The 12,516-nt window shown below is 49.2% G+C and overlaps 1 long non-coding RNA gene across 1 annotated transcript; it reads right to left on the bottom strand.

Moving 5' to 3' along the window:
- Positions 1–4,654: 4,654 nt before the first annotated feature.
- LOC309840545 lies at positions 4,655–6,036 on the bottom strand. Its single transcript, XR_014298658.1, has 3 exons — positions 5,880–6,036; positions 5,502–5,688; positions 4,655–4,812 (listed from the first exon to the last, which is right to left on the bottom strand). It is a non-coding gene; the product is annotated as an uncharacterized lncRNA (long non-coding RNA).
- Between the last annotated feature and the right edge of the window lie 6,480 nt (positions 6,037–12,516).

Here is a 12,516-nt window from a genome sequence, read left to right as displayed (position 1 = left end):
GGAGAGAGACACCAAGCCAGCATAGAACTGTGTCAATAGGCCATGCTGGGTGCTCCTGGAACACTAGAAGGGGTGTTGGACGAGGCTGAGACAGGAAGACTTACTGGGGAAGGTGTGGTTTGTTTGTTTCACTCAAGTATTTATTTTATCTTTATTTCTTCTCTAGCTTGCTTCCTGTCTTTATGTAGATCCAAGCTTGCTTGCTTGCTTGCTTTCTTTCTTTCTTTCTTTCTTTCTTTCTTTCTTTCTTTCTTTTTTTAAGGTTTTATTTATCTGTCAGAGAAAGAAAGAGAGTGGGCACTAGGAGGGGGAGTGACAGGTAGAGGGAGAAGCAGGCTCCCCACTGAGCAGGGACCCGGATGAGGGACTTGATCTCAGGACCTTGGGATCATGACCTGAACTGAAGGCAGATGCTTAACCCACTGAGCCACCCGGTGTCCCTACAGATCCAAGTTTCTGACCTATATTCTTTTCCCTCTCTGAAGAACTTTCATTTGAGGAGACCTTTTCATTTGATTTCTGGCTGAGAAAGTATTTCTACTCACTCTTGAAGGACAATTTTGAAGGACATAAAATTCTAGGTTTTTTTTTCCTTTGACACGTTACGTGCCCCACTCTCTTCTGGCTTGCATAGTTTCTGAAGGGAAGTCACGTAATTTTTATCCTCACTCCTCCTCAGGTAGATTTTTTTTCTGTTTCTGGCTTTTAAGATTTGTTCTGTGTCTGATTTTCTGCAGTTTGAATATGCTATGCCTAGGTGTAGAGTTTTGGGTATTCACCCTGCTTAGTTTTCTGAGTTTCCTGGATCTGTTTTATGGGACCCACCATTGCAAAATTCTCAACTACTGTTACTTTGAATATATATATTTTTTCTGTTCCCTTCGTTTTTCTCCTGGTATTCTCATTATGCGTATGTTACCTCTTTTGTAATTGCCGCACAGGTTTAAGATACTCTGTTCCATATTTTTTTCTATTCCTTTTCTTTTTTTTTTTTTTGTTTTTTGCTTTTCAGTCAGGGAACTTACTATGGACCTTTTTTTCAAACTCACTGATTCTTTCCCTGGTTGTGTCTAGGCTACAGATGAGTTCATCAAAGTCATTCTTCATTTCTGTGACAGACTTCTTATTCCTGGGATCTCTTGTTCACTTTTTCATATGGTTTCCATTCTCTCTGCAGACATAGTCTATCTATTCTTGTGTGTCACTCACTATTTCTATTCGATCTCTTTGTATATTATTTATTACAGTTTTAAATTCCCAGTCTGACAATTCCAACATCTCTGCCTTATCTGAGTGTGGTTCTGATGCTCGCCTTGTCTCTTCAGACTGTATTTTTACCTTGTGTCATACAGCGTCATGTTTCGTTGAAAGCCAGGTAATGCTGCAGGAGGTAGAGGAGTGGAGGTAGAGAGTGTGAGGTTTTATATTTCTCTGGTTAGGAGTTAGGCTGTATTTACTCTCCCCAGCAGCTGTAGTTTCAGAGATTAACATTTTTTTATTGTGCTCTTGTTTTCGTCTCCCTTGTTGCCTTTAGGTTTCCCTAGAGGTTCCTTCTTAAACAGGGTCCGAGGCTTTTACTTCTTCCAGCTGAAATCCCTGTGGTGGTGGGGCCTGAGGGGAGAGTGGAGGGTCTTCTGATCAGGCCCCAGGCTCTTAGTGAGCCTGTGTCCTCGGCCTGTGTCCTCCTTGCCTTTTCCCCCTTCACTGCCCCTACTTTGGGAGAGACAGGAAAGTCAAAGGGGGCCAGAATGGAATGTTTTCCTTCCCTCAGGTTAGGTAGGCTCTGAAATAGCAGTCTGTCTTGAGGGCAGGCCTTTGTTAGGGAGAACCAATTGCTCTGGATATATTTCTCTTTTTTTCTTTATTTCTTAAAAAAAAATTTTTTTTTTTTGACAGGGATCACAAGTAGGCAAAGAGGCAAGCAGAGAGAGAGGAAGCAGGCTACCTGCTGAGCAGAGAGCCTGATGTGAGGCTCGATCCCAGGACCCTGGGGTCATGACCTGAGCCAAAGGCAGAGGCTTTAACCCACTGAGCCACCCAGGTGCTCCATCTCTGGATTTATTTCAAAATGGCTATTTTCCTCTCCCCATGCTGAAGTGGGAAGGAGGGTGGGGTTCCCTGATCTTCACTGTGAAAACCTAATGTGGCTCTTGGGGGCAAAATTCAGGAAGTTGGGAGCCTTCTAACACTGGCACCTCTGGACTTGTTTAATCTCAAGCTTGTCCACATTCAGCCACCAGCAATTCTCAATTATATTTAAGCTTCCCTACTCTGGTGCTGTTTCCTCAAAGTTTGTGTGTCTGCAAAGTTGTGATTCTCCATAATAACCTGTCTGTCTCTCTGATTCTCAGATCAGTGTTTTGCCCTATGACCTAAATTCTCTCATGGATCTAGGTAGTATTGTTGGTTTTTGGTTTGTTTGGCTTTTTTTCTAATTGTAAAAATGGGAGTGAAACTTCCAAGCTCATTACATATCAGACCAGAAAATGGAAGTCTTATTCAAGTCTTCATTGAGTGTCTGCTAGAACAACAACCAGCGTGGACTGAGCACCTACTGTGTGCCAGGTGGAGCTAAGTAGGTTCTTACCCACCCCGCTGCATTATTCCCTGAGGTCAGGAGTACCTGCAGTTTCCCTCTCCAGCATCTCTCCCTGCCAGCCAGCCAGCCAGCCTTTGTCTGCTTGCTCCAGGGTGGGAGGCAGGGGAGGAAGGATGCAGGTAGGAGTCAACCAGCTAGGGGACAGGGGCACAGCCCTGAGCAGAGGCAAGTAGGAGGGCTGTGGAATGAGGAGAGGAGCATGATGCAAAAAGGCCACTCTGGCTGGATGGGAGCAGGAGGAAGAAAGGCCACAGAGGAGGCTGTTGAAAGGGGGCCAGGGCCAGGTCATGTGGGCTGGGAGCCTTGACGGAGCAGAGAGGGAAAGGGCAGGAATGTTGGGGACAGAAGAGGATCACACATGTGGAGGTGGGCTGTGGCACAGAGTGGAAGCAGGGACCCCAGGAGGGGACTCTTGGGAAGGTGAGGGGACAGAGAAACCAAAGGATTTGAGACAGGACAAATGTGACTTGGTGGTGTGTGGCAGCTGGAGAATGGGGGAGAAGAAAGGTCCTGGGCAGCTGGACACGAGCTGCCATTTGCTTAGACAGGGAGGTCTCAGCTGGGGGAGAGGAGTTTGGTTTGGGTAATGATTTAGTTCTCTGTAGGATATCACAGCGGTGATGTCAAGCAGGACAGACAGGACTGGGCTAGCAGATGGGAGTCTTGGTAGAAAAGGGGCCCCTGGTGGCAAGGAAGAGCCTGTCCTTCTTGGGAGTACACTTGCAGGAAAAGAGGTAGAGAAGTAAGAACCCTTTCCTCAGCAGTTGTAGACGTGACCTTACTTTACCAAACCCTCACTCTAGTTCTCAAGAGGCAAGGAGTAGCATGCATCTGGCCAGAGCTTCCCCACAATCTCCGTTACCCAGCTGAGACGCTGTTTTGCCAGAAACCACCAGATGGCGCCATTTCCACACAAAAATCATTTTCTGAAGGCAAACTAGTGGAGTCAGGCCGCGATTGCAGGGCGGGATTTAAATTTTAGCACCAGTCAGGAAGCCTAAACAGATGGAAGGCCTTTGAGTATCTTAGTTTAATGATGAATACAGTTCGCATCCACATACATGAACTACAGAGGGGCTATTCATTCAAATATAAGTTATTGAGTGTTTACATCCAGCACTGACTAGAATATGGGCATACCCAGATGAATATTCTGTCATACCCTCAGGGAGCTCAGAGTGGTGGAGGGGCTGACATGCAAACACATTTTTAATGTGTGTAAACAAACAGAAAGCGTATATGTATGGTAGTGCAGAAGAGGGAGTGATTTTCCCTGCTTGAGAGGAAAGGTGCTGACTTCCCAGCAGCGGGGACATTGAAGCAGAGGTTTGCCAGCCTGTGGCAGCAATGGAGGGGTCTTCCAGGGAAAGAGAATACCCACATAGGAAGGCCGAATGTTCAGGGGGTTGAGTCTGGGCCTCAATGTTTAGAAATCGGGATACAGTGGGGAGAATAGCAGGCCAGGAGGTTGAGAAGTGCACAGGTAGGGATCCTACAGGAGAGTGCAAAGTAAGCCCATGAAACCTGGCTGCAGGACCCCAGGGGAGCTGAGCCAACCCTGCAATGCTGGCTAGGCAAGGCTTCTCAGGAGACAGATGTGCAGAGGTTTCCAGGCACTTGGAAGAGGGGGAGCCCACTGCACTCAGAAAGAAAGGGAGCCCTACAGTGTTGGGCTCTGACTTGGGAGGTAATGGTTAAGGAGCTCACAGGCCCCCACCGGTTTGTTCTCTCACACACAAACATCTGGAGTTTGGGGAGAGAGGGACCTACATTAGTATTATAGCCGCAGCTCCTTCAAACCTAGGGTGGAAATGAAATCATTAAGTGGCTCAAATGGAGTTTTGTTCTGTGCATGATTAACCCCAGGAGGGGAGTTTGGGAACAAATATGCCTCCTCTACCTGTATTACAGGGGGACTGAGCCATGGTAAATTAAAAGAAAATCACTGGCAAATTTGGGATCAGTCAGCTGTGACCAAGCCATTTGTGTAGTTAAATGGAGCTGAAAGAGCTAATAAAGGCTTTGTGGGTCATGGATCTTTCTGTGAGGGGAGGGCATGGGAGATGGGGGTGGGTTGGTGGGTGGGGGGCTGGTCCAGGCTGATGCTTGTAGAAGTCTTGTCTGGTGGTGCTGGTGGTAGTGGTGGTGGTGGTGGGAATGTTGGCTTCTTCTTATCAGGTGTGTGTCAAGACGTAATGGGGAAGTTGCTGATTCTAGACAATGACAGTGACACAAACCCAGTCATATCTCTCTCAAAGAAGATAGCCTTGGGACACTAGGGGGTAAGAACCAGAGTTTCCTGACTCTGTCACTGCAGAGTGAGGCACATGTAGGGGACTTAGGAGCCACATGATGTAAGGATCAGCACCAGATGTAGGAGATTGCTGGACGAAGACACAGCCATTGTCCACTGAGAGGCGGGATGGAGCTCTGGTCCATCCCCAGAGGAGAATGGAAGGCACCCAGCCAAACCAGAACATGAATTGGGGTGGGCTGGTCTGGCAGAGCCAAGGGTGCAGGACAGAGGGCAAACCCAGGAGAGGATGCCTGGCAAGTGGGCTACCCCAGAGCAGACAGCGGGAGGGCTTGGGGAGGAGGCGTGCAGACAGCAGGGAGGTGTTAAAAAACAATTCAACCTAGTCAATTAGAAGACTTAATTGTCTTCATCAAACTACTGGGCAGCATACCATCTAGTTAATAGAGGGGATCTTCTGAGGAGTTGTACAAATGGAAGGTTTTTATTGGAAAGGGGGGTGAGGCAAGGAAGTTTATTAACAAAAGAAAAGGATTGCTCCTCTTAAGAACAGGGGCTTCTATCATGCAGATTGCCTCCTCTTTGGGCGAGGGGTGGGAGTGGTGGGAGTGGGGTTGGGCACTGCAGAGTGTCCAGGTAGCAGATTACCTCAGTGGCACTGACAGGGAAATGCCTGACTGATTAGGACACCATTTCTGGGGGAGGTTGAACTGCAGGGAGCCTGGGTTTGAGGACTCCACGTGACGCCGGCGGTTTTCCTTTTCACCGAGGAACCGGGCTCCAGCCTCCTGCCGGCACCTCCTTCCGACTCCTGAGGCTGAACACCAGGGTGTGGCTGCAGGTGTGAAGAGGGGAAGGCACACAGTCTGGAGGACCGAGTGGGGCCTGGGCTGACTTCTGCTCGACTTACCGGGGGATGCTGAAGGCAGGCCCCGCACCTCGGGGACTGGCTCTGCTTCTGTTTACTTCCCTCCCCAGGTGCTCTGCCACCCGTGCCCATGCCCTCTCCCCCCTCCTCTCCTCTACCTGGCGGCCTGGGACGGCGGGGGCCGACCCGGAGACCTCCGCTGAGCCACCAGACACAGTGTTCGACATGCTTTCCAATTACTTGGCAGGCTCGGCAGCGATGCTCGAAATTCATTTTCCATCCTGAGAGGGGAAAACAAAGGCAGGGGAGAGCAGCAGCTGCTCTGGGCCAGCTTGGGAAACTTTGCTCGCAGCCAGGCGGAACTAAGCCAGCGGGGCGGGCCAGGCGGCAGGGGGCGCTGTCGGACCCCCTCCGGCCTCGGCCCGGGCCCCGCCTCCCGCTCCCCGCGCCTCTGCGGGTCCTCCCGTGTCCCCCGCCCCCAGACCCCCGCCGGGACTGCCCCTTGTCTCTCTCCCACCGTATCCCTCCCCCTCTGTCTGGCTCTCTTCCTCACCGCCCCATTCCCTCTACACTCTACCTCGCTCCCTTCCCCCCACGCTGCCCCTCTTCCCTACCCTCCTCTCCCCCACCTCTCCCCCACCGCACCTGCTCCTTCACTCCCTCTCTTCTCCCTTCACCCGACCTGCCTCCTCCCCAGCCCCTCCTCCCACCTTGATCTCTCGCCACTGTCTTTCCCTTTGTCCCAGCTCCCCTCACCCCTGCTTATCTCCTCACCCTAGCCCCCCTCCTTTTTTCCAGTAGTGGGACCTGGGGACCTCTGTAGCTCGACCAGACGGGGTGCACTCTGGTACTCTCGAGGAGGGTGGAGACTAAAGCCAACAGCCAGGAGTCCACAGTGAGTGCACTTGGTCGGGGTGAGGGAGACCATGGAGGGACTTTGAGGGGAAGGTAGCAAAGCAGCAGCTGGTAAGTGGAGAAGGTCCAAACCAACAACTTTCTGAACAGCTCTCTTGGCATAACCCTGACCAGTTTCTTTACTGACTGGCTCCTTTCGAGCGTGCACCTGCAGAGGGTAAGGTGTGCTTTCCCTGTCCCCGCAGAGTGCCTGATACAGGTGCTCAGTAAATCCTGATGGAAGGAACACTTGGCTGCAAGGTGCCCTCCAGGATTTGTGTTACCATTTTCTTAGCGTGCACCTCGGTTCTGGGGCCTCCTCCGCCCTTCCAGGGCCCATTTGCTGTGCCTTTCATAAGCCACGTGTTGTGGGTGGGCCTGGGGGTCTTGCAGATGAAAGAATGAGTCTTTGAGAAGCGGTCTGGTCTGTGAGAGGCCATCATAGACCAGCAGCCACAGTAGATTGTACCTCATAAGTGGAATGCATGGCAGGCCGGGCGACAAGCTATATGTGGCACACTTCTGGTAAAGAGATTGCATTTACTAACTGGGTGTGCACATGTGTGCTTTTTCTGGGAGGCAATATTGCATGACTGCTGAGACCAAGCACTAGATTGCTTGCACTGGAATTCTGGTTCTGCTATTTGTTATGCCCCAATAATGGGTACGTGATTAAAGGAGAGAGACATACAAAGCGAAGGTCAAGCAAAGCTTTATTTCATGACAAGCATCAAGAATCTAACCAAACGTTTGGGCTGCACCTCTTGCAAGAGAGGGCGACCCCTCTCCGCTTCACAGACTAGCTTTTAAGGGCAAAGGCCATGCGGTCAGGTCTGGCCACGCACAGGTGGCCAATGAGATTGTAACACACAGGAGATTGCACACAGGAAACTCCACAGTGACGCTAGATGACCAATTGAGTTACAATTTACCCTAGTAGACATTTGAACCAGCCTATTACACCTTGATTGGGATTGGCGCCAAAAGGATTCCCAAAGGGTGGGGCCCATACTCCTTGGTAACCAGGGAGACAGTACGCATCCCCCCACTGATCAGATGTCTCCACCTGGCCTGACCCACCTATGTATCTGGGCTTTGTTAACTGTAAATCCCCTGGGGGAAGGGGAGCAGGGACAGTTTCTAAATAGGTCCTTACACTATTCAGTGGTGGTCTGCCTTTGAGCAAGTTGCTTTGAAGGAGCAGGAGGCTGGCTGAGGACAAAGCAAAGGCTGGCGCCTTGCACCACCCCCCTTCACCCGCTCCCCTCCATAAGTGTAGCATTCCTCAGGCACCCCTGACTGCCATAAAACGATAAATAGTTAACTTGCAGAGATCACAGTCCTGCAAGGTAGGAGTCTCCCTTGGTTTGCAAATGTCCTTGAGATTTACAACAAAGAAGTTACCTTATCAATAGCCCAATTTCCAGGGACACAGAACTCAGTTCCTCAAGCCCTAATGTCACCCTCCCCTCCATGAAAACGGAAGGAGGCGGAGGTAGAAGGAAAAGTAAATAAAGTTCAATTTCTTCTAAACCTAAATCTCATTAACAAGGATGCTTGATAGCAGGAATGTAACATTCCACCAGGAGACTCCCAATTGTCTTTACTTGATAGTAACTAGGCCTTCAATATCCTGATAGTGCTTTTTCCGCATGCATGGGCTAACCGGCCAGTTCTGCTTCTGTAAGATTGCTTTGTCTGCTTTCGCGTGGGGTCCCCTGACCCAATTCACTGACGCCAAGTATGCCTGTTCAAACTGTCAATCAATCAGCTCAGCCCCACCCGAAACTTGTTTGTACCTGTCTCTAAAAACCCTGCACCAACCCAGCTCTGGACCTCTCGGCGTTATCGGCAACGAGCGCTGCAGAGGTCCAGGTTCAAACCTGCAATAAACGACCCTTGCTGATTGGCTTTGACTCACGTCTCTGGTGGTCTTTTAAGGTGGGGGTAATACTCAATTGGCATTTCAGCTTAACCTCTCTGTGATGCAGTTTCCTTGTATCTTTGGGAAGATCCACTGAGACCATCCCTGTACAGAAGATGCCAGGCACTTGGGAAAATGCCAACTGTCCAAACGTGGTGGCCGGATGGTGATCATCCCCAGGAAGAGGCATCTGTCCTAGTGCAAGCCTTTTCTGACAGCGATGGATTGACTTTTTTTCTTCACATTTGTAAAATACTCTCCTCAGCACTTTGGAGTGAGAGGTGGTGATCTAGTCATTCGGTAAAGGAATACTCAGTCCCTGGCCTGTAGGAGCTTATACTGGAAGGTGAAAGATTCTGGATACATCTAAGGATGCTGGGGGGACTACAGACAGTAGATAAAATAAAATTGTTCATAATGCATCTAGGAGCCAGTGTGTGTTGGAGATCTACACAGAATCAGGGCAGGTTCTGCATCTCTTTAAGGGAGGCGGAGTTTGCCTAGAGGAACCAAGTCCCAGCTCTGCAGACTCTCAGGACATGTGCTCTTGGGGACGGGTTGTACACCATGACTCTCCCCTCATACTCTGGGGAGAAGCGTCTCTTGGTTAGTGTGCCAACTGAAAAAAGGCACTGCTTCCTCTGAACTCAGGCATACTTGGGGTCTGGGGAGAGAGGCCCCCACGTGGCCTGGACCAAGAAGGAGGAGGATGTGGCATCTTGTGGCCAGCAGGTGATGCTGTTGATCCAGTGTTACCAGCTGCTGGTCCCTAAATGGTGCCGCCTTCTCCCATTCAACCTCAAGCTGTGAATTTCTCAGCTGTGTCCACCGTGTGCACCATACAAGGAAGTCGTTGCCTTGTTCCCGACTGCAGGCAGAGACCTGGGGAATGCTGTCTCCTGGCCACTCCACAAAGTGGCAGCCCCTTCCTGCACACCACTCCTGGTTTCTGGGATGCCCTGAGAGAAGGGATAGGATGGGGGTAGGGGTATGCAGGGTGTGTGTGGACAAAGGAAGGAGAATCACTGTGAATCAGCCCTAGGGTTTTGGAGCCCCTTTTTTGACCTAAGTCCCGCTTCTTCTTTGTGCAGAGCGGGAAGTAAAGGAGTGTTTCTCCAACTTTGGTGGGCAGCAGAGTTCCACCAAAGCACCAGGACACTTGTTAAAGATGGAGATTTTTGAGCCCACCTGATTTATTTGGATGGGTAGGCTTGGGGTGGAACCCAGGAACCTGAATTTTTATTAGACCTATCCAGGGATTCTGAGACAGCTGTCCTCAGCCTACACGTTGAGATGCACAGGGATTAAAATCACTACCTGCCTTTTCTTAATAGAGGAGAGGTTGGGAACTCCAGGGTTAGCACCAGGAGGAGAACATTCTGCTCAGTTCGGCTGCTTCCTTTACCAGGTCTTTGGTGGCATCTTTTACCAATCACCCCTGCATCCACCTCTGGACTTTCTCTTCTGCGTTGTCCAATAGAGTTAACAAAGGGAAGAGAAGCAGAGAGAGAAACAAGTCCTGGAAAATTGGGTTTATTTGTAATCTTATTCAACTTGAGCCCATGAAATACCCCTCTCTTTCCTGGATCCCTCCTCTTTAATCTCTCTCACCCAGGATCTCTTGGTTTCCAGCTTGTTCAGAGTCCTTCCTGAAGGGTGTGAGAGTATGTGTGTGTGTGTGTGTGTGCGTGCGCGCTATGTGCATTTTGCTTCCCTGGGTCTCATACTGTTAGCATCAAATAGCAACTGGTGAGGCAAAGGGAGTGAAAAGGATGCTTTTCTTTGTTTGCACTGTTTGGACTCCCTTTTCTCAGGACCCTTGGTTGACTCCCCGGGAAGCTGTGAGAGGGAAAAGAGGCAGCAGCTCTGTGACCATTGCTGATTTGCTTGTACCAGCTGCGTGAGTGAGGTTGAGTTACCTAACTTCTCTCGACTTGGGCTATTGCCAGCTGTAAGATAATAGTATCCTTCTTTCAGTGTTGGTTCAACACTAGGTAAGGCAGCATGTGTGAAGTCCCCTGTGTGGTGCTGGGCAAGGCAGAGCTGGTGTTCAGTGGTGTCACCTACCCTGACTTCTCCCTATGCTCCATTTCTCCAGAGTTCAGAAGGGCAAACCTTTGGGAAAATCATTCAGTGTGTCCAGAACCCAGCTTACCTGTCTGGAAAATAGGACTGTTGGAGCACCTGCAACCAGAGTTGGTCCTGGCTAAATCAGTGGAGTGGATAGATATTTCACTCCCTCCTGCTTTAGGGTCCTGGCCAGGACCTTGATGTCTGCCAGCTCTTTGCTCTGTCCAGTCTTCTGAGATCTGCCTGTACCCTTATCCCAGCCTGGGTTGGGCAGCCTGGCCTTGAGAGTCACATAGAATAAATAAATTGTGTCGAGGGAATCAAACTTTGGTTTGAGTGTGTGGCCTTGGGCTCATGGGCAAAATGGGAATGATACTATTTACATAGCAGGGACAGAATGAGTGTGTGTAGAACTTTGAACAGTGCCCTGCATACTTCCTAAGTGCCCACATAAATGTGACTATGAAGAGTGTAGCTCTGAAGGATGGCCTTTCCTGTCTCCACCTCTCCAAGGACTTTTTTAAATAAAAAAAAGCTGTGTTTCTGGGGTGCCTCAGTGACCCAGCTGGCTAGGCATCTGCCTTCAACTCAGTTTATGATCCCAGGGTCCTGAGATAAAACCTCAATGAACTCCCTGCTCAGCGGGGAGTCTGCTTTTCCCTACCCCTCTGCCCCTCTCTCCTCCTCCCTACCTCTTCCCCCTGCTCACACTGTCTGCCTCTCTCTCTCTCAGATAAATAAATAATTTTTTTTTTTTAAAGAAAAGCTATGTTTCTATCTAAGCACACCCTACCCTGTGTTTTGAAGGGGTGGAGAAAAGGCTCAGAATGTCGCCAAGGAGTAAGGTTTAATTCCTGATGGATGGAAACACATTGTTTTCATTTCCACAACAGGAGAGGAGAAAGCCACAGCACAGTTAAGGCTGACTCTCTGCCAAATCCCCAAATCTGAGATCTGTCCACTTTCAACTCCAGGAGCCCCGAGGGTTTGCACCAGGAAGTTCAGTTTGGGCAATTAATTTATGTTCTTCCTTCATATGCAGTTATGGGCAGGGATTGCATGTGTGTAATTCTCCTTATGATGTTTGTGCATCTATGGACTTCCAAGAGTTATTTTATTTTGTTTAATTTTTAAAGATTTCTTTATTTGAGAGAGAGAGAGAGAGAGGGAAAGTGCACACATGGAGAGGGGACAGGGGAGCAGAAGGAGAGGGAGAGAAACAAACTCTTCTGTGAGCATAGAACCCTACACAGGGCTCAATCCCGTGACGCATGAGATCATGACCTGAGCTGAAATCGAGTCAGACACCTAACCAACTGAGTTATTTTTGATGATAGGCAGGATCTCCAGATGTCATCTGATCTGTGCACCCAGAGACCCATTTCAGAGAGGCGCAGACCTGTAAGCTTCATTGGTACCTTATTCCTCTGTCCTACAACTCTGTGTGAATCTTCTATTCTTCAGGCTTAAATACCCTTCATACCTCCATTCTCTGTTTTGGACTTTACACTTGCCTTTGAGACCCCGCTCAAATGCCACCTACCCTGTGAAATGTTTCTCTTGTTCCTTGCTCCGAGCTTGCCAACAAGGATCTAGTTTATTTTTACATCTCACTGTCTGTGTCTCTATTTAGCATATTTTTTATATTTATTTTTAAATAGTTTTTTTTCTTTGTAATGGCTTTTTCCAGATTTGCTAGATTGCAAGATTCCTTAGGGCAAGATCTAGGTTTTGTTTATCTTTCATAGGTGCTCAATAGAACCTGATTTGATGCAGGGTGGTCTAAACCACCCCACTGAAATGCAAACTGATTTGCTTGTTATGTTCTGGGACCCATGCTAACAACACCCTATCTGTGTTACTAAAACTTGGATTTTTCCATGGCCCATCCCCCTCACCTCTGATCA

This window comes from Mustela nivalis, assembly GCF_964662115.1.
Source record: "Mustela nivalis genome assembly, chromosome: 9".
In the NCBI taxonomy this organism is placed as follows: domain Eukaryota; kingdom Metazoa; phylum Chordata; class Mammalia; order Carnivora; family Mustelidae; genus Mustela; species Mustela nivalis.
Note: the sequence above shows the minus strand (reverse complement) of the source record. Positions and strands in the feature narration are given on the sequence as shown.